At 42.6% G+C, this 22,030-nt stretch overlaps 1 long non-coding RNA gene across 1 annotated transcript; it reads right to left on the bottom strand.

Moving 5' to 3' along the window:
• Positions 1-221: 221 nt before the first annotated feature.
• On the bottom strand, positions 222-4,773 carry LOC132657895 (uncharacterized). The gene is made up of 3 exons (XR_009596685.1): positions 4,644-4,773; positions 3,791-3,914; positions 222-1,207 (listed from the first exon to the last, which is right to left on the bottom strand). It is a non-coding gene; the product is annotated as an uncharacterized LOC132657895 (long non-coding RNA).
• Positions 4,774-22,030: the final 17,257 nt, after the last annotated feature.

Raw genomic sequence — 22,030 nt, 5'->3', positions numbered from 1 at the left:
GAAGAATAAATAAATGAATCATAGAATGTGCTAATTGGTCTAACATACATATAGATCTTTCTAGGGAGCTCCTTCTTCATAGATCACCATCCTTGGATCTGATTGGATCTAGGGAGAGGGCAAACCTAAGAGAACCATGCTGTAAGCTTGGTAGATGTCATCAGGAGAACTCTGATAAATATTAGATTGGTACAAAAGTAATTGCTGTTTCAGACTGTGGATTTTAAATCATAACTAGGCTCAAGCATATCTTTATTAACCAAAATTGAATCCATTACAATCAGCACAATTTTGCCAACAATAAATAAGTTTGTTAATTCCTGTAGCATAAAAGTCAGGATTTGAGGAACCCTTGGAAAGCATTTTCTGCCTCTTGCTAGTTGTGGAAGTATTTTCCTGCCCCCCCCAAAAAAAATTGTCAAAAGAGATGCTTGGGGAAGCAGTAGTCAGTTGGCTGGCAAGAGAGGTCAGGTGAAAGTGGGAGGTGAGGCAAAACTTTGTAGCCCAGATTTTGAAACATTGGTTGTGCAATGCGTGGTTGGGTGCTGTCATGGTGAAAAACTGGGCCCTTTCTATTGACCAGTTCCTGCTGTAGGTGTGGCAATTTTTTGTGCATCAATTTGCTGAACATACTTCTCAGATGTAATGGTTTCACCAGGATTCAGACGGACCAGATCCACAGCAGACCACCAAATAGTGATGATGACTTTTTTGGTGCAAGTTTGGCTTTGGGAAGTGCATTGGAGCTTTTTCTTGGTCCAACCACTGGCTGGTCATTGTTGATTGTCATATAAAATCCACTTTTCATCATGTCAAGAAATGGTTTGCTGTTGTTGCATAGAATAAGAAAAGACAGCACTTCAAAATGAAGATTTTTTTAAAAGTTAAGTCAGCTCATGAGACACCCACTTATCAAGGTTTTTCACCTTTCCAATTTGCTTCAAATGCTAAATAACCATAGAATGGTTGACATTGAGTTCTTTGGCAACTTCTTGTGTAGTAGTAAGAGGATCAGCTTCAATAATTACTCTCAATTTTTCATTGTCAAATTCCAACGGCTGGCCACTATGCTCCTCATCTTTAAGGCTCTCATCTCCTTTGCAAAACTTCTTGAACTGCCACTGCACTATACATTCAGTATCAGTTCCTGGCCAAATGCGTTGTTGATGTTGTGAGTTGTCTCCAGTGCTTTATGACCTACTTTGAACTTGAAAAAAAAAAAATCACTCAGATTTGCTTTTTGTCTAACATCATTTCTATAGTCTAAAATAAATATAAAATAAACCGAAGGCCATAAGTCATTAGCAAGAAGAAACATAGAGTAAAAAATGTACACTAAAATGATGTATAATATAATCAAATTTAAGAGTATATTCCAATATCAAATAGCAAAGTTCAACAATGCGAAAGTGCAATTACTTTTGCACCAATTTAATAGGATTGTTTAAGGTACTCCCTAAAAGTTTTTGACCACTTTGTATCTACTTCACCATCTTTAGACTGACATCTAAATTTTACATCACATATTTAAATATATTTATTTCTTCATAGAAGATAAAATATTAAATGGTTTATTAAATACAGCAAAATGAAGATAAACTAATTTAAATAAATACTTTTTTAAATCTAGCATATAACCTCCAGAGAGCAGGGGAATTTTTTGACTGTTTTTTTCACTGATGTGTACCCAGTATGTAAAAATTACTTAATTGGTGTTTATTGAATAAATGTTGTTGTTGTTCAGTCACTCATTTGTGTCCACTTCTTTGTGACCTCATGAACTGCAGCATACCAGGATTCCTTGTCTTTCACTATCTCACAAAGTGTGCTCAAACTCATGTCCATTGAGTCAGTGATGCCATCCAATCATCTTATCCTCTGTCATCCTCTTCTCTTCCTGCCTTCAATCTTTCTCAGCATCAGTGTCTTTTCCAATGAGTCAGCTGTTTGCATCAGGTGGCCAAAGTACTGGAACTTCAGCTTCAGCATCAGTCCTTCCAATGAATATTCAGGGTTGATTTCCTTTAGGATTGACTGGTTTGATCTCATTGCAGTCCAAGTGACTCAAGAATCTTCTCCAGCATCACAGTTGAAAGCATCGATTCTTCAGAGCTCAGCCTTCTTTATAGTCCAACTCTCACATCCTTACATGACTACTGGGAAAACCATAGCTTTGACTATAAGGACCTTTATCAGCAAAACAATATCTCTGCCTTTTAATACGCTGTCTAGGTTGCTTATAGCTTTTCTTCCAAGGAGCAAATGTCCTTTTAGTTCATGGCTACAGTCACCATCCGGTGTGATTTTGAAGCCCAAGAAAATAAAGTCTGTCACTGTTTCTGTTGTTTCCCCATCTATTTGCCATGAAGTGATGGGACCAGATGCTGTGATCTTTGTTTTTTGAATGTTGAGTTTTAAGCCAACTTTTTCACTCTCCTCTTTCACTTTCATCAAGAGGCTCTTTAGTTCTTCTTCATTTTCTGCCATAAGATTGGTATCATTTGCATATCTGAGGTTATTGATATTTCTCCCAGAAATCTTGATTCCAGCTTGTGCTTCATCCAGCCTGGCATTTCACATGATGTATTCTGCATATAAGTTAAATAAGCAGCATGAAAATATACAGCCTTGATGTACTCCTTTCCCAATTTTGAACCAGTCGTTTGTTCCACATCTGGTTCTAACTATGCTTCTTGATCTGCATACAGGTTTTGCAGGAGGCAAGTAAGATGGTCTGGTATTCCCCTCTCTTAAAGAATTTTCCACAGTTTATTGTGATCCACACAGTCAAAGCCGTTAGCATAGTTAATGAAGCAGAAATAGATATTTTCCTGGAATTCTCTTGCTTTTTATATGATCCAACGGATGTTGGCAATTTGATCTCTGGTTCTTCTGCCTTTTCTAAATCTAGCTTGTATATCTGAAAGCTTTTAGTTTATGTTATGTTGAAGCCTAGCTTGGAGGATTTTAAGCATGACCTTGCTAGCATGTGAAATGAGTTGAGTTGTGTGGTAGTTTGAACATTCTTTGGCATTGCCCTTCTTTGGTATTGGAATGAAAACTGATCTATTCCAGTCCTGTGGCCACTGATGAGTTTTTCAAATTTGCTGGCAAATGGAACGCAGCACTTTAATAGCATCGTCTTTTAGGATTTGGAATAGCTCAGCTGGAATTCCATCGCATCCACTTGCCTCATTTGTAGTGAGGCTTCCTATGGCCCACTAGACTTCACACTCCAGGATGTCTGACTCTAGTTGAGTGATGACACCATCATGTTTATCCAGGTCTTTAAGATCTTTTTTGTGTAGTTCTTCTGTGTATGATTGCCGCATATTTTTTAATATCTTCTGCTTCTGTTAGGTCCATACAATGTCTGTCCTTTATTGTACCCATCTTTGCATGAAATATTCCCTTGGTATCTCTAATATTCTTGAAGAGCTCTCTAGTCTTTCCCATTCTATTGTTTACCTCTATTCCTTTACATTGTTCACTTAGGAAGGCTTTCTTATCTCTCCTTGCTCTTCTTTGGAACTCTTTATTCCAATGGGTATATCTTTCCTTTTCTCCTTTGCCTTTTGCTTCTCTTCTTTTCTCAGCTATTTGTAAGCCCTCCTCAATAACCATTTTGCCTTTTTGCATTTCTCTTTCTTGGGGATGGTTTTGATCACTGCCTCCAGCACAGTGTTAAGAAACTCCATCCATAGTTCTTCAGCACTCCATCAGATCTAATCCCTTGAATCTATTTGTCACTTACACTGTAAAATCATAAAGAATTTTATTTAGGTCATACCTGAATGGCTTAGTTGTTTCAATATCACAGTAGTCCAAGTCTATGCCCCAACCACTAATGGCAAAGAAGGTGAAGTTGAATGGTTCTATGAAGACCTCCAAGACCTTCTAGAAATGACATAAAACTTAAAAAAAAAAAAAAAAAGATGTCCTTTTCATCATAGGGGACTGGAATGCAGAAGTAGGAAGTCGAGAGATACCTGGAGTAACAGGCAAGTTTGGCTTTGGAGTACAAAATGAAGCAAGCAAAGGTTAACAGAGTTTTGCCAGGAGAATGCATTGGTCATAGCAAACACCCTCTTCCAAGAACACAAGAGATAACTCTATACATGGACATCACCAGATGGTCAGTACTGAAATCAGATTGATTATAATCTTGGCAGCCAAAGATGAACAAGCTCTATACAGTCAGCAAAAACAAGACTGGGAGCTGACTGTGGCTCAGATCATGAACTCCTTAGTGCAAACTTCAGACTTAAATTGAAGAAAGTTGACTAGAAGGCACACCAAATCTGATAGCAGACATGTATAAATTTATCCATGGGCATTATCTCATCTAAAAAACATGTGGTATCCTCACAATATTCCAATTACATTTTTTAAAATAATTAAACAACAGTATTCTAAATTCAATGCATCTCAGACTTAATGCTGAGATTTTAATGCTAAATTCTCCACGTAAGAGAATTGTGATCAAGACAGGATAAGATTAAAAGCACTATAAAGAAAAGATTCCTGATCCTTTGGTACTTTTTTTAAAAAAATTAAAACTTTTATTAAGAAATCCTTAGGCATGCAGGGCTGCCTGTCTGATCAAGGCCTGCTTCTGCACCCATATCACTTGTCCCATTTACCTGTCAAAATGTTGTGGAGCTCTGGAGTATGACTGCAAATGCCAGCGATGTCTCTGGAATACCACAGGGTGCCTATTTTCCTGCTCTCTGGATGCCACCTTCTGCTCAACTGGGATTTTTCCTAGTGCCCACTCTACTCTCGATGGTCAGCCAGTTCCAGGTCTTGCAAAAGCCAAAACTTTCCTGCCAACATGAGCAGACATCTGAGTGGTAGCTGGTGTCAAATGCCCTCCGAGCATAAGCAGTTTCTTCTCACTACCCTCTGACATTTCTGATGTGCTCAGTGTCTTTAGTCTGGTTTACTTTTTCCTCTCTATGTGAGTTTCTGAACTCGTGGAGCTATAGCTGGAATCTTTTTAAAAATTAATTTATTTTACTTGGAGGATAGTTATGTTACAATATTGTGATGGGTTTTGCTGTACATCAATACGAATCGGCCATAGGTACACGTGTCCCCTCCAGCCTGAATCCCCTCCTCCCTCCCTCCCTAGCTGGAATCTCTCTGAGTGGTTCTATTTCTGTCCCCAAACTAGACAACATACTTCCAGCTTCTGTCCTATTCACATTCCAGTGCAGATCCTTGAGCTCCAAAGTTTCCTTCACACTCCCCTTTCCTAATCTTAACTCAGACTCCAGCCTTGGTCCATTTTCTGCCTACCCTTCCCCAGAGCCAGGGTCGCAGAAAGATAACAGAAGTCACCTGTACCAGACATCCTGCCAGCCTGCTCTAGTGTTGTTACAGGGGAGATACGGCCAGACAATTCTGTCTTTTTCCCCCTGCTTACCAGCCCATCTTGCTAGGCAACGAGTCAGACTAAGACCCAAAGACCCTGTTACAGCTTTGCTCTGAAATGGAGGGAAATGGGACTGAGAATGAGCTCTGACCAAATAAAAAACATATTTTTGATCATGCCTTTTTTTTTTTTTTTTTGAGACACACCATAACTCATCTGCCTGAAAGAAAGTGGTGATACTCTAGTGTCTGTTTGATAAGCTCATCAGACAAGCCCACAGATCATGGGAACCAAGAGAAAACAGCACTCAGAGGTTACATGAGTGTCGGGCACATTCCAGGACAGAACAAGTGTTATTGTGGGATGACACAGTCCAGAGCTCAAAGCAGATGCTAGCTTGTCCTGTTCTCAGAGGAAAGGCCAGCTGAAAATGGAGCTATGAGACAAGGTCAGAAGCAGCGATGCTCTTTCTGGCTGGTAGCCCTCATCCAAGCCTTTTCTCCATAGAATATCAATGGGAAAAAGACAGAACCCAGAAAAATCTGTGTGACTGTCTCTAGAATTAATTGTGATTGATATTGGTCCAAGGGAGTGAACAAATTCAGAACAGGGAGAGCAATGTCTGATCCTAAGACTGAGCAGGATATTTTCCAAAGTTGCTTTCTGTTCCATTAGAGTCTCATCAGCACAAACTATGGGGGAGATTTAAGACACTAACCCTGGTAGCATTTGCAAAAGCAGATATCTGGGCCAGCAAGAGTATGTCCACTTAGATGTTGTCCACTGGATGGGAATAGTAGCAGGAATAGGGCGAACAGAATCCTCAGAGTTAATAATTAATAAGCTCTGTTGTTTTGTTTTTTCGTCGCTCAGTCATGTCCGACTCTTTTGCAACCCCATGAACTGCAGCCTGCCAGACTCCTCTGTCCATGGGATTTTCCAGGCAAGAATACTGGTGCGGATTGCTATTTCCTTCTCCAGCGAATCTTTCCAACCCAGTGATCGAACCCATTTCTCCATCATTGCAGGCAGATTCTTTACCATTAAGCCACTAGGGAAACCCAATGAGAACCTTGGAAATCATTAAATCTTGATTTTGGAGAGAAAGAAAGTGGGGCTTGGGGAAGAACAAGGGCATACCTTGTTCAAGTCACAGGTGGGGTGGGAAGGTGAGCCAGCACACGCACTTAGGTCTGTGGATGCCCAACCCCAGCCTCTTCCCTTTGCACTGAGCCTTGAAGGACAGTCTAGGAACTGGCAAGGATGCTGCTTCCCTTTCTGCGGCTCTGGGCCAGATCCTAAATGCAGTTCTCAGGGATGTCTCCAGCAGGTTGTCAAGAGCTCCTGCCAGTGCTGAGCTGGCCAAGGAGGGTGGGGAGCAGGCTTAGAAATCCTGAGCACTGAAAGGTGGCCTGTAATTGTAAAATTCCATTTCCTTTCAATTAGCAGCTGATTGCATTTGATGAGCTGCAACATTGTTTCCTCCGTGTAGATTAGGAGTCAGAGCAGTCAATGAGCTGTGAAATTCTCTCCCTGCCGAAACAATAGACAGTGATTAAAGCGCAGCTAATCCGATCATTACAGCCAGAGCCCACTGATCATTAGCTGCTAACCAGATCCCGGAGAGCAGCTCCTGCCTGGCCAAGGCGGGCGGGATGTAGCAGGTAAATGCTACTATACGCTGGCCTCCTGCCTCTCCCATGCCCAGAAGTCCTCGGTGGACCCAAGGGCTGGGGTGAAAACCAGCATGCCCCTGTGGAGGAGGGGAATGAGCCTGCCAAGGATAGCTTGATGTCAGGGAGAGAGTTAGGATTTTGGAGGCAGATGTAACAGATCTGGGATTAAATCCCACCATCCACTTCCCCTTAGTTTGTCCTTTAACCTCTGCGTCTCAGTGAAATGATTTACCCCAAGTCCTTAATAATAACCTTCCTTGTGTGGTTGTTCTGAGGATTAATGTCACAGCCCAGGTAAGATCCCTGGCATAATGCTAAAAGTCAGTAATAACACTAACTAACATCTCAAGTGTTTGCTACGTGCCCAGCACTGTTCTGAGGGCTTTATGTGGCTTAACTTGTCTAATCCCCATAACAGCCCCGATAAAGTGATGCTATTATCATCCCGTTTTTCCCACAAGGAACACAGAAGTTCACTAACGTGCTTGAAATCACTTATGGCTATAAGTGACAGAGCTAGGCTTTGAACCAGGCGGGCCAGATCAGAGGCCGTGCTATGAATCACACTCCACTTTGTCGCTTCTCAGAAAATGTTGAAACTCATTGTCTCCCTTTGCCGGGCCTGTAGTCTTCCAACTTGACTATGTCGATTAAATGAGAGTTTTAATAAACACACGTCATGAGGTCCAAGCCCCAGAGGTTCCAATTCAATAGATTAGAGATAAGACTCAGAACCTGGAGTGATGCATCACCATATGTGATGCTGGTCCAGGACCTACCTGGAGAAACGCTCTAAGTTCTAGGGAGCAGAGATGTGGCTGCCCAGGGCCTGCATCTCACCCAGGCTAGTGCCCCATGATTGTTAGGAAAGCCGCGGTTGTACTTAAAGAGAACACAAGGAGGGGAAGGTGCAGGCTTGGTGCTACACATGTTAGAATTTGCATTTGTTCCTTCCCCCACAGGTGTGGCCATAAAATCATCCATAGCAGGACACCTCTGACAGCGAAGGGGAGAATAATCATGTTTTCCAAGATAACAAGCACAATGGCTTGTTATCACCGATTCAATGGACATGAACTTGGGCAAACTTGGGAAGATGGTGAGGGACAGGGAGACCTGGAGTGCTGCAGTCCATGGGGTCGAAAAGAGTCGGACGTGACTTAGCGACTGAACAACAACAAGAAGCCCAAACTGGGGCTGTCTCAAGTGCTGGCCTGCTTTTCTTCCTTGGTTCTCATCTCCAGCTCTGAGGTCTGCTGTGACAAGCACCTACAGCGCATGACCAACCTGAGCTCAGACAAGCAGGAAAAGTAAGAGTTCATCTCCCCAAAGCAGTATCAGCCAATAACGGATGAGGAATCTGTTAGTAACCACTTGCTATCCTGCGCAAGTGATGGAATAATCACTCTGAAAATGTTCTCCTCTGTAGCCCAGAATTCCCTAGCAGGGCTGATCTCCAGTGGTCTGCCATAATAAATAAAGTTTGACAACTCGTATTGTCTTCTTTCTATTCTATCTTTCCCATTTTTGCTGATCATTTCATGGAATCCCCTCCCAATTGAATTACTTATTTCCATGTCCTTCCCAAGGGTTTTTTTTCTATATTTAGAACAGTCATCCTACCACTACCTGTGCAACTCTGGGCAAGGGATTGCCTTTTAGTTTCCTTAAGAATAAGATAAAAGTAACAGTAGTGAACACATGTACAGCATAGGACACAGAAAGCACTCGATAAATACACAATTTCATTATAATTATGGTAAATAGTGAGGATTTGGGCCTTTGCTCTGATTCACATCAAGAATTATCTTTCCTCTCCAGGCTGCTGTGCCTCTGTCTGTCTGGATTGTTGCAATACGCTCGCATGCGAACATCAGCTTCTCTCACATTCAATGTGGCCCCTGTCTGGATTGTTGCAATACGCTCGCATGCGAACATCAGCTTCTCTCACATTCAATGTGGCCCCTGGACTGCGGCCAGGGGGCTGTCCCCTCATTTTGTCACTACCTGCTATATTTCAAGCAGAGTGCTAGACTGTAGGAAAGTGTAATATATTGCTTTTAAATCTGTTTTGAGAAATGTCTCAGAATGGCCACTTCTAAGGGAAAACACAGCATTTATTTACCACATGCAGAAACCTAGCACTTAGATTAAAGATCAACACATTTCTAAAGTCTCAACTTGATCACCACTCCTTTTCTCAGATACTTTGTTGCTACTGAATGAAGTCCAAATGTAGCTTTCAAAGCCACATCTTAACCTCTTAGCTACCCAATAGGTCTGCTGATACTGCTTCTGCTCAGAAGCCTCTCCCCACCGAGAAAATACCACTTTCTCTCCCCTCTGCTAAACGCCCTACCTACCTCCTACTCTCCCTTCAAATGAAACGAATGTGAGATACAATCACCTACTCCTTTTAATTTTTTGCCAAGCACAGTTGAATAGCTGATTTCAGACATTTCTACCTATGGTTTCCTCCTTAAAGCTAATTAGTTTCTTTTCAAGTAATTGCAAATAGTACATTTTCCAGGCCCTTGGAGTCAAGGCTGACAACTAGCTGCATGGAGTGGGCTCTTATCAATAGCTCACGGAAATGAGACATGCAAACATCACACTGGGGTCCCAGGGTTGCTCTAAATTGTTTGGAATAAATAGCTCATGGAAGTCCCAGGGCTCTTTCATGAATACCATGAGAGCGTTGGGATGTCATGGGCAACGTGGTAGACAGAAGCTTCCTTCAGCATCAACAGAGATCAGCTCCCCACACATGAGATTTACTGTGTCCCAGGCACTATGTCTGCTGATGAGTGTGGTCCAGAAGGCAGGGGCTGGGGTGAGGGCAGAGGAAGAGAAGAGACTGGGAAGGTTTAAAGAGGTAGAAGAAGAGTTGCCTGGAGGGGGATGGACAGGCTTCATGGAATAATACTAATCTCCCTCACCCATGAGCCCAGTTCACCATTGTCCAGGAACCAAAACTAAGTTTTTGCTTGTAAAGTTCTAGGTCAGTCTTTGGGGCCTGACAAATGCTCATTCTCAGATCTGCTGTTTTCGATCACATCTGCAGTTATATTTTGAGGAGGTTTCTTTTATTCTTCTTTCCATTCAAGGTTAATATTGTTCTTTTGGACCTTGGGTGAGGAGGGTGGAGTTACTCAGACTCTCGATTCATAGCACACGGGCTCTCATCATCAGTCCACACAAGTCCCTTTCTCCTTGGATTAGTTTTCCTAATGATGTTGTAACATATAGCCATGGACTTAGCAGCTTAAAACAACACAAATGTGTTATTTTACAGTTCTGGAGACCGGAAGTCAGATTTGGAGCTCCATGAGATAAGATGAAAGTCTTGGCAGGGTGCATTCCCTTATGGGGGCGTCCCAGGTGGTGCTAGTGGTAAGAACCTGCCTGCCAGTGCAGGAGATATAAGAGAAACAGGTTCAGTCCCTGGGTTGGGAAGATCCCCTTGAGGAGGGCATAGCAACCCTCTCTAGTGTTCTTGCCTGGAGAATCCCATGGACAGAGGAGCCTAGTGGGCTACAGTCCATAGGGTTGCAAAGAGTCGGACATAACGGAAGCAACTTAGCACAGCACATTTCCTTCTGGAGGCTCTAGGAGAGAAGCTGTGTCCTTGCCCTTTCCTGCTTCAAGAGGCTCCCCACTTCCCTTAGCTCATGGTCCCCTCTCTCCATCTTTAAAGCCAACACCTTCAGACCTGGTCCCTCTTACTCTGTCAAATAGTCACATCTCCTTCTGGCTCTTCTACCTTTGTTGGCCTGTTCAGATAATCCAAGATAATCTCCCTATCTGTTGATTAGAAACATTAATTCCATCAGCAACCTTAATTCCCCCTTGTCATGTAATAAAACAGATTCACAAGTTCTGGGGATTAGGATGTGGCTGTCTTTGAAGGTGGAGGTGGGGGCATATTCTGTCTGCATAATTCCCAGTCCTACGCCTGTTTCTTGTCTTTGTCAGCATCTATGTTAATGTATTTGATACATGCCCTGAAATGTGCATGCTTCCTTTTAAGTGGGCCATTGGTGTGTGTGTTTTAAATTGGCAGGTATGGTACTTTTGTGTTCTACCTATGGTATTGTTGTTACATTTTTCACTTGACGCTATGTTTTTAAGGTCTTTCACATTGTTCTGGACACTCTGAGTTTGATGCTACTAACAAAGGGCTTTCTAGCCCATAGTTTGCATCTATTTCATGTTATTCTCCACCCCTCTACTGATGGACTCCTAGCCTGCCTTTACTCCACTCTAAACAACACGACAGACATCCTGGTTCAGTTTTTTTGTGGACCTATACAAGAATTTCTCTGGAAAACATGCTAGAACTAGGATTTCTGGGTCGTAGGATTTACATCCCTCTTTACCAGCTAAAATTCAATTGCTGTCTGGGGGCTACTTTAGCTGTACCTTCTAGTTCAGCTGTTAACCCTCTCTTTACCATGATGGTGATGCAGTGTCTTCCCACGTCAAACCTCTTGCCCAGCAGCAGAGCTGAGAGTCCATCTCTTCAATGTGTATTTTTGTTTCCTACACAGGTCTGGGGTCACTAAACTGACTTTCCTCCAGCAACATTTGTGTCTTCAGCTACTCCTTGTGGGAAGCACTGTGCTAGCTTCTGGGCTCCATTAGTGAGGGCTGCTCTCTGGTTCACTTTCACTTTTCACTTTCATGCACTGGAGAAGGAAATGGCAGCCAACTCCAGTGTTCTTGCCTGGAGAATCCCAGGGACGGGGGAGCCTGGTGGGCTGGGGTCGCACAGAGTCGGACACAACTGAAGCGACTTAGCAGCAGCAGCAGCAGCTCTCTGGTTCTGCAAGTTCAGAGTTGTATTCCCATTCCGTCTCCTTCATCTTCTTGCCTCTGGATTCTAGCTTCAGTAATTCCACAAATATTTGTTAGGCACCTCCTGGCCCCACTCCCCACTCTAGATACTGAGGATGTGAATGGAAATATTAAGAGGCTTACATTCTGGTGTTTCATCAACTCAAATCTCAAAACCTTAGCCTACATTCACTCGCTTCTCCTCCAAACTCGAGCAGACTAGCCAACATCATTTCTTACCTGGACAGTTGGATTCCTCTGCTATTTGATCTACCTGTTTATATTCTTGATCCATCTAGCCCTTATTCCAAATAGAAGCCAGAAACAATTTGAAAATAGAGATGAACCCATCATTCTTCCATATCTGTCCACATCCCATCGCTTATAGAATAAAACCCATATCCCTTGCCTAGTTGACAAAGCTCCATGAGAGCTGGCTTCTGCCTGTCTCAGGACCTCATCCATGTCCCTCTTTTCTTCATTCACCATTTTTGAGCCACTTTGTTCTTTCTCTTTTTGGGGAACAAGTCAAGCTTGTTTCTGCCTCTTGGCCTTTGTCCTAGCTGTTCCCTCTGCCTTGAATGCTCTGAGCTGTGTTCCCAGCTGTACGGCTGGTTCCTTCCCATCACGTGCATTTTAGTCCTGTTTTTATCCTATGGATAGTATTTATTTACACCATTTATTTATTTAATTGTGGTTTTCTTGCCTGTCTTACCCTGTAGAGTGTGAATTTCATGAGCATGCCTTTATCTATCCTGTCTACTGCCTTATTAGCACTTAGTATACTGCCTGGCACCAAGTAGGTACTCAACAACACCAGCAAACTGTTTTCAAGAAGGACTAAATGAGTCTAAAGCAGTTGTTCTCAAGCTTGGCTACTCATGAGAATTATTTGCAGGAAGCTATTATAATTAATGATGTCCAGACCCCGCCTAGACCTATTGAATCAGAATTTCTGGGTGTAGGACTCAGGTATTAGCACTTGCAAAAGCATCCCAGACAGATGTGCACCTAGAGCAATAAACCATCCATTTGCAAAATAGGAGCCCATCCCAAGCAAGGCAATTTAGAAACTTTCTCTGGGATACTGTGTTCATAGTCAAGAGAGAGAGATAAACTTTCTCTTTATTTCTAGTGTTATAAATGGAGGTGCCATAAACCATTAACCATCTGGAGCCATACTGGCCACCGCTTTACCACCATCCCTGGGTACATGGAGGAAACCAAGTTGTCAGAAGAAAGAATAGGACCAACTCAAGGACAGGCTAAGCCAATTCCAGGGGGAGGGAGGATTTGGCAGAGAGAGGTCAGAAAAAATGCTGATGCTGTTAGGGAAGCCTGTAAGTCTCTGAGTCTAACCCCACTTAAATTGTCTTTTCTGCTCAAGCTGGTGGGGATTAGGTTTCTGTCACTTGCAACTAAAAGGATCTTGATCAATGTTCCACCCAAGCAAATGACTATGGGTAGGAGAAAGATGATTTAAATGGAATCCAGAAGACAGAATATTAAGGCAGTGCCTTTATTGATAAATACACAATTCTGAAGACAGCCTCTTGTTAAACTAGAAATAATTTTCTGCTTTTCTTATTTCAGCTGACGTTAGTGTGTTTATGAAGGGTCACAGTTAAGCGCTTCTACAGCCAAGTGAGAAGTATTAGACCCCTTCATGCTTTTAATAAAGGGAACCAACTGGTAGTGGCGCTGCACTGTCCACTGTGCAGGCCCAGCGCTCCGTCCTGAGGGGCCCCTCGCCTGGCCTGGGGCCTGGAGAGAGCTCACACAAATGGATGTCTTATCTCCCTGTCCACCACACATGGTTCCCTGAGAGCCTTCGGAAGGATGCTGAAAGGGTAAAAGCTAGGTAATGAGGCTGCTAGTTTCCACCTCAAGCACACAGGGGACGGGATCTGTAGGAAGTTGCCCAACATGCCAGTCTCCAAGGGACACTAGAAGATTTAGAGAAATGGAAGAAGGTGGGGATGATGTTTAAGGGAACTCTTCTGGAAGAGAATACTGTATATGCTTGGAAGGGCTGCACAGAGCAGATACGAGCCTGGGCACACAGTTTTGGAAGTAACTTCCTTGGAGAATGACAAGCTCAACTTCATGAAATTCCAGATGCCAATATGCCTTATTCCTGCAGTCTTCCTACATTCCCCCAGAGATAAGCTATACAAAGAAAAGAAATAGATGATAATGTCCCAGGATGATTTCTTATGGGTCTAACTTTGACATGGAGTCACCAAACAGAAACAGGACACATAAAAACCAAGAGAGAAGTGTGAAAGCCAAGTTTCTAACCTGGAGAAGAGAGCCACAATATCCTAACACCATTTTGTTAGATTTCTGCCACAAACAGCCATTATGCTGTATAAATAGAGTAAACCCTAGCAATAATCCAAGTTGGGGCTTCCCAGGTAGCTCAGCTGGTAAAGAATCTGCCTGCAATTCAGGGGACTTCAGTTCGATTCCTGGGTCGGGAAGGTCCGCTAGAGAAGGGATAAGCTACCCACTCCAGTATTCTTGGGCTTCCCTGGTAGCTCAGCTGGTAAAGAATTGCAGGCAGTTGTAGTTGATGTCTTAGATTTTGAAGGCTGCCATCTCTCTTTGGTGATGGGCCAGTGGTTGTGGAGAGCTCTTAAATTGGGTAGCAGTCTGCAGGGCACAGAAACAAAACAGAGCCATCTTTCTTAGGATAGTGTCTATAACAAATGGATACTTGATCAGCCTCTCAGTAACAGGGTGAAATCTCAAAAATCTGTGCTAAACAGCATTCCAAGGATGGTGGGTTTGGTTAACTGCTCTGCTATGAGAAATATATAAGTTTGGGGCCGAGCAGGCTAGTTCAGTACGACAGAAGAGAAGTGAGCCCTGCCCCGGTGATCTGAACTTCCACGTCCTTCACCCCAGCCACAAATAGCTGTCAAACTATTGTCAACTACTTCAAGCCAGTGGGTTTGAAGAAGAGCCAATTCTTCCCTGCCTGAGGAGCTGCATATGACAGCTGTCCGGCTTGTGGACATTCATCAGCCCCTTACTCTCGAGGTCTGGTGTGGGAGAGGGGATGGGGCAGATAGTCACCCTTCCCAGGACAAAGGCAATGAGGAAAACTGCACCACGAAAACTGTACCGCAGTCTGTCAGTGTCTGACTCTCTGCAACCCCATGGACTGTAGCATGCCAGGCTTCCCTGTCCATCACCAACTCTCGGAGCTTGCTCAAACTCATGTCCATCGAGTGGGTGATGCTATCTAACCACCTCATCCTCCACCACAGCCCATAGGTGTCTCTTCATTGCTTTTATATTTCCAGTCTTTGAAACAAACTACCTAAGCTGATTAGCATTGCCTCCTGTAGACTTTCTGTGAAAATGGTTATAATTTAGGGGGCTGAAGCCTGAGTAGAATTCTCCATCATCAACCAAAGTTCTGAAACTGAGCTGATATAAATTCTTCTCTTGGACTAGCTCTCTGAGGCCTAGGCCCACATCATATTCACTGTGTCTGACTCTTGAACTCAGAAAAAATTCTTTTTCTTTTACTGTTTTAGTGAATATTTTCTACTCGTAGCTCTGATTATTACAACTACATATTTTATAATCCAGTTACAGTTAATTTCTCATTTTAAGTAAGACATAAAAACCTTACTAAGAAAAAATTCTAAAAAAACCCACCCAAAACAAAAACAGCCATCCTTTGAGAGGCATAAGCAGTTTGGAAAGTAGAGGTCTGGTGATTCAGTCATCTTCCATTAATTAGCACTCCTCATGCTACAGCACAATAACCCACCTACCTCCTGACCACACCTTGGGATGACTCTCTTGTTTAATATTAGACCTCTGATGTCTGCGTGCACCACCACCACCCCCCCCCCCATACACACACAGGTTAACACAAATAAAGACCTGAACAGATAAATACAACTGTAAAACAACAAAAAAAGAGATTTTAAAAATTAGAGATGTGATATTCATTCCCTTTCCTTCCCTGTACAATCTAAATATACTTTTCCACCCTTATCAACATTATGCTTGGCTATGCTACTTGCTTTCCAAAAGGATGTTAGTGGATATGACATGAGCAAAGGCATGAGATACTTTGTACATTTGCCATTGCCATGAAAAAAACATGCCCCAGTTAGCCCACTGAGCCAAGGAGAATGAGAATCATATGGAGCAGAATTGAACCCAAGCTATCGTTTAAAGCCAAACCCAGTATAAGTCAGCTAAAATTCAATCCACTTGATATATAAATGACTGCATTTTAAGCCACTGCATTTTGGGGTGGTTTGTAATACAACTTTATTGTGACTATAGTGAAATAAAACAAGATGATAAAGATTTCCTGAAGTAAGACATGAAACCCAAAATTCAAGGGGAAAACATTGACAGATTTGATCATGTGTATTGTTAAAGCTGTGTAGGGCTTTCTAAGAAAACAATACCATATATAATCTTACAAAATTAATCAGAGCCAGTAATAAAAAAAATTATCTTTTGCAAAAAGCAGGGGTTAGGTAGAAGAATGTACAAAGGACAGTGGGTATAAAATACATGGGTGGTGATGATCTTCATCCTTGCCATTTATGGAACGTTATACAGCTGATAAAAAAGAATAAAAGCAATCATCTGTGAGCTACCATGTAAGGGTGTTCATGATTAATACAAATTTCAGAACACATGATAAGTTAGATGATACCTTGAGAGAGGGTTTGGGAGGCAACCCATTACACTTGTTTTTAGGGATTGAAATGGGAGAGGGAAAGTGGAGATGGGGACTTCCACTTTGACTGTCTGTATCCTTGATCCTTTTCCATGACCATGTGTTAGGTGTGCATTTGGTCTCAGATACCCTTTTGCCCATTTGCTCAATATTATAATAGCACAATTATCATATGGTGGTCCAGCCAGATGTGTGAGACCTCCACACATTGGAGGGTCTACAACCCTTTGACATTGCCCTTTGGGTTAAATGCAGTTTTTAGAATGTTCTGCCAAGTATCTCAGCATATTTAGATAAAGTCAGCTGTCCTTTCTCCCAAGTTCACTTTAACTTTCCTCATAGTAACTACATCTAATTTGTTCTTTATTTACCTCTTCATGAATTTAGTTAATAGTAGGTGAACTGGACATGGAACAACAGACTGGTTCCAAATAGGAAAAGGAGTATGTCAAGGCTGTATATTGTCACCCTGCTTATTTAACTTATATGCAGAGTACATCATGAGAAACGCTGGACTGGAAGAAGCACAAGCTGGAATCAAGATTGCCAGGAGAACTATCAATAACCTCAGATATGCAGATGACACCGACCTTATGGCAGAAAGTGAAGAGTAGCTAAAGAGCCTCTTGATGAAAGTGAAAGAGGAGAGTGAAAAAGTTGGCTTAAAGCTCAACATTCAGAAAATGAAGATCATGGCATCTGGTCCCATCACTTCATGGGAAGTAGATGGGGAAACAGTGGAAGCAATGTCAGACTTATTTTTTGGGGCTCCAAAATCGCTGCAGATAGTGATTGCAGCCATGAAATTAAAAGACACTTACCCCTTGGAAGGAAACTTATGACCAACCTAGATAACATATTAAAGAGCAGAGACATTACTTTGCCAACGAAGGTCCATCTAGTCAAGGCTATGGTTTTTCCAGTAGTCATGTATGGATGTGAGAGTTGGACTGTGAAGAAAGCTGAGCACCAAAGAATTGATGCTTTTGAACTGTGGTGTTGGAGAAGACTCTTGAGAGTCCCTTGGACTGCAAGGAGATCCAACCAGTCCATTCTGGGGAAGATCAGTCCTGGGTGTTCATTGGAAGGACTGATGCTAAAACTGAAACTCCAATACTTTGGCCACCTCATGCGAAGAGTTAACTCATTGGAAAAAAACTCTGATGCTAGGAGCAATTGGGGGCAGGAGGAGAAGGGGACAACAGAGGATGAGATGGCTGGATGGCATCACCGACTCGATGGACATGAGTTTGAATAAACTCCAGGAGTCGGTGACGGACAGGGAGGCCTGGCGTGCTGCGATTCATGGGGTTGCAAAGAGTTGGACACGACTGAGAGACTGAACTGAACTGAACTGAGGTGAATATATACAGAAATATGCTTTGGAATATACAGAAATAAAGGTGAAATTTTACCCTCCAATTGTGGATACCAGAGCTTCAAGGGAGATCCCAGATCATCCTGGGATGATCTCAACACACCTCACACTTCACACCCTTCAACCACCAACACATTGTTTACGGAAAGGAAAATGGGGTTGCAGAGCATCTTTGAGAGGTCCCAGAGCTGGGAGGTCAGAACAAGCATTCTGAAGTAGTGAGCCAGCTCAGTCGTCTGTTTTTTCTTATAGCATCTCACCCTACAGTCCAGTTCTAAAGAATGGTTGGTTCTTGGGGCTGGGAGAACAGCAAAGCAGCAGGATATGGTGGCAAGAGCATGAGCTTTGGAATCAGATACACGTGGGTTCAAAATCCAGTTCTGGAATTTGTATGAACTCCACCGTGGGCATGTTACTTAACGTCTCTGATTCTCTGTGTCCTCACTTATAAAATGAGGTAGTAATAGCTACCAAACAGAGTTATTGTGAGAGAAAAATGAAATAAGGTTTAGAAAGCACTCAGCGCAGTGCCTGGCAAAGAGTAGGAGCTAATTAAATGTGAACTCTATTCCCTTCTCCGTGGAATACCTCAGGAGCTGAAACACTCCTTTATGCATCAAGGAATTAACACCACTGTTATGAGATTAATTCACAGCAATGCACATGAAAACAGTGATTCAGATCATGGCAAAAAACTATAATTAAAGTATCTGGTATTGTTTGATTATAGGGTTGGCTTCACTCACTTTAGCACTTTGTGGGCAGAGAGCAGGCAGCCTGAGAGAGGAACAGCTTGGTTTGGGGGAGGTTCCTGACCACTTCCCAGAGCCCTGCTGGGTGGTGATGACTCCCTGAATTTTGTTTTGCACTGAACTTTATAAGGTAGGGAGCGGGAACCTCACACTTACTGAACATCTACTATGTGCCAGGCCCTTTGAATATTCATTCTCACTCTGCTGCTGCTGCTGCTGCTAAGCTGCTTCAGTCGTGTCCAACTCTGTGTGACCCCATAGACGGCAGCCCACCAGGCTCTCCTGTCCCTAGGATTCTCCAGGCAAGAACACTGGAGTGGGTTGCCATTTCCTTCTCCAATGCATGAAAATGAAAAGTGAAAGTGAAAGTGAAGTCACTCAGTCATGTCCAACTCTTCGCAACCCCATGGACTGCAGCCTACATTCTCCCCCAAATCCCAAAATGTCGATAATAATTTTATTTGAAAACTGAGAATGCTGAGGCTCACAGGTAAAATCATTAAGTTGCTCATTCAGAGTAAAAGATGGAGCTAGGGTTTAGTTCAAGTCTGTGGACTCAAAAGATATATTCAATTCACCACCCTGCCTGCCTCCTAATTTAGGCACCAAATTTACGCCAAGTAAGTAACAGGCACCTTTTAAAATAAGTATTATAGCCAAGACTCCTAGCTAACTAACTCCTTTCTCCCCCTCTTCACTAACAAATTTCATCTTTACTCTGAGTAGCAATATGCCCAACTGTAGATCATTTCTGAGTTTCCTTTGCAGCTAAGGGGGCCCAAAATAGCTAAAAATCGCAACTACTACCAGAAAATATCCTAAACACATCCTGACCTATGTGAGAAACACGACATCATGTTTTTTATCCCCTCCTCTTCCCTTCTGCTTTCTGTCTAGAATGTGAATGAAGAGTCAGTGCCTGGCAGCCCTTTTGAACTATGAGGTTCATGAAGTGATCCTGGGAATGGAAGACAGTGCTAAAAAGCGGAGCAGAAAAGTCCAGGAAGAAGACCCCTAATGACAATGTAGCTCCTGAGCCAATAGGATATTGTTGATTTAAAATTTTCTTTTAAAGGAGAGAGAAATAAGCCTCTACTAATTTAAGTCATTTCTATTGTTTTATTGATACTGAATATAATCCTAACTGATACACTTGTAGTATTTTATTTAATCCTCCAATGGTTCTACAAGGTAGGTTCCCAGGTTTTTAGGGTGGGATAACTGAAACACAGTTAGGTGAAGCCCTAGATCACTGAGCTAGTAAGGAACAGAGTGGATGTGAAACCTAGCCAACTTCTCCAATGCTCACACTCTTAATAATCATATTAGACTGCCGAGCTGGACTAAACATCAAAGACTATTTTTCCAAGCTGAAGAACTTTCATGTCTCAGTGGAATTTTCCTTCAGAATCAAACTTTATTTCTGATGGCTTGAGCCCTATTTGCATCTGGCATGAGGTTAGTTTTTCACTTTGTAAGAAATAACATTCTAATGGGTTTTTAAGGGCCCAGAAGACTTGTTAGCCATTCCCTGGCTGCTGCAGGACAAACTCATTAAAAACATCTGAACAAAACCAACAGAACTTGAAGGGCAACAAGAAAATGAGGAAGACACTCTGTGTTAGGAGTTAGAGAATCTATACAATAAATTACAAATGTCAAAGGACCCAGTTACCCAACTGGAGCTGCGCCTCTGCATCCAGAACACTTAACTTGTTTACATCTCCAGATCTCATGGCTTTGGAATGAGAATCACAATCACAAATTCATTACGAGAATTTCTTCCAATGAAACAATTTGGGATATCCCTGGGGTTTTCTCTTAACAAGATTTAACCTTTGTGGAAAAAGAGTTTGCTAAGCAAATGAAGCAAATAAAATTGGAGGTGACATGTTTACGGAGCTAAAGAGAACAAATTATTTCGCGGCACTGGGAAAGTACCCAATTACAGTAAAATATGTTTTCTCCAGAATTCTGTTGATTGGGACTTGCTATTAATTGGCATCTGTAAAATGGGGATAATCACACTGATGTTTCAGGCTGGTGGTAAGAAATACATGAACTACACCATACAGAGGTGACCTAGCACAGTAACGACCACTGAGTATGATTTATTTTTTCACAGGGCTCTGGGACCTAGAGCTGGGGATCATGTTCACTCTTCCAGGCTTTGGAAAAATAGAGATGATTTTAAAAATAATGAGAAGAGAAAAGCAGCAAATCCTCTGTTGTTCTTACTTAACAATCCAGGCATAGAGCAGAAAGCCTTGGTCCTAGTACTTGCAAATAATTTTGCGGGCTTTCTGGCTACCTGATTTTTGGAAACCCGTCTGAGCAACTTAGCCCCTGAACCATATCAGGAGGCAGCACAGTGTGTGGTGATCACTGGCTTCAATACTAGTTGGCTAGCATTTTAATCCTTACTCTTCACCTGCTTGGCCAAATTAGTTATATGTTTGCAAAATGGATCTAGTAGTAATACTCAGAGATAGATGCAGTAAGGGTTCAAGCAAATAATTCATGTAAGGGATTAGAAGAAAATCTAGCACATAATTAGGGGTCAGTAATTCTTGATCAATGTTAGTGGTTAGAATTATTAGTGCATGGTCGGCGTGGTTTTCTTCCTCCCCCCCTTCCTTTCATGAGAGCCCCATCATGGTGGCTCCCACTCCTGTGTGGTGGTAGCAAAGCAGGCTTCACAAGAAAGCCACGAGACTTGCATAGAAATAGACCCTAAGGACAGAGAAGGCAATGGCATCCCACTCCAGTACTCTAGCCTGGAAAACCCCATGGACAGAGGAGCCTGGCAGGCTGCAGTCTGTGGGGTCGCTACGAGTCCGACACGACTGAATGACTTCACGTTCACTTTTCACTTTCATGCATTGGAGAAGGAAATGGCAACCCACTCCAGTGTCCTTGCCTGGAGAATCCCAAGGACAGAGGAGCCTGGTGGGCTGCCATCTATGGGGTCACACAGAGTCAGACACGACTGAAGTGACTTAGCAGCAGCAGCAGACCCTAAAGAAGGTGATGACAAAAGGTCTGCAGGTTTCTGTTGAAAGATCTGAGCTTAAAATTTGGAGACAGACCAACATGGGTTTAAAACCTGGGTTTTTTTGGTGACTGACTGGCTCTGTGACCATAAGCAAGATCTCAGGCCCTATATGTGTGTGTGTGTGTGTGTGTGTGTGTGTGTGTGTGTGTGTGTGTGTGTGTGTGTGTGTGGGCCTGTGAAAGTTAGTGAATTAAAGGGTAAAAGTGCAAGCAAAAAAACTCTTCCTCTTGTGATCT

This window comes from Ovis aries, chromosome 15, assembly GCF_016772045.2.
Source record: "Ovis aries strain OAR_USU_Benz2616 breed Rambouillet chromosome 15, ARS-UI_Ramb_v3.0, whole genome shotgun sequence".
NCBI classification, from domain to species: Eukaryota; Metazoa; Chordata; class Mammalia; order Artiodactyla; family Bovidae; genus Ovis; species Ovis aries.
The sequence above is the reverse complement of the archived record's forward strand: the minus strand, read 5'-3'. Positions and strand labels throughout refer to the sequence as shown.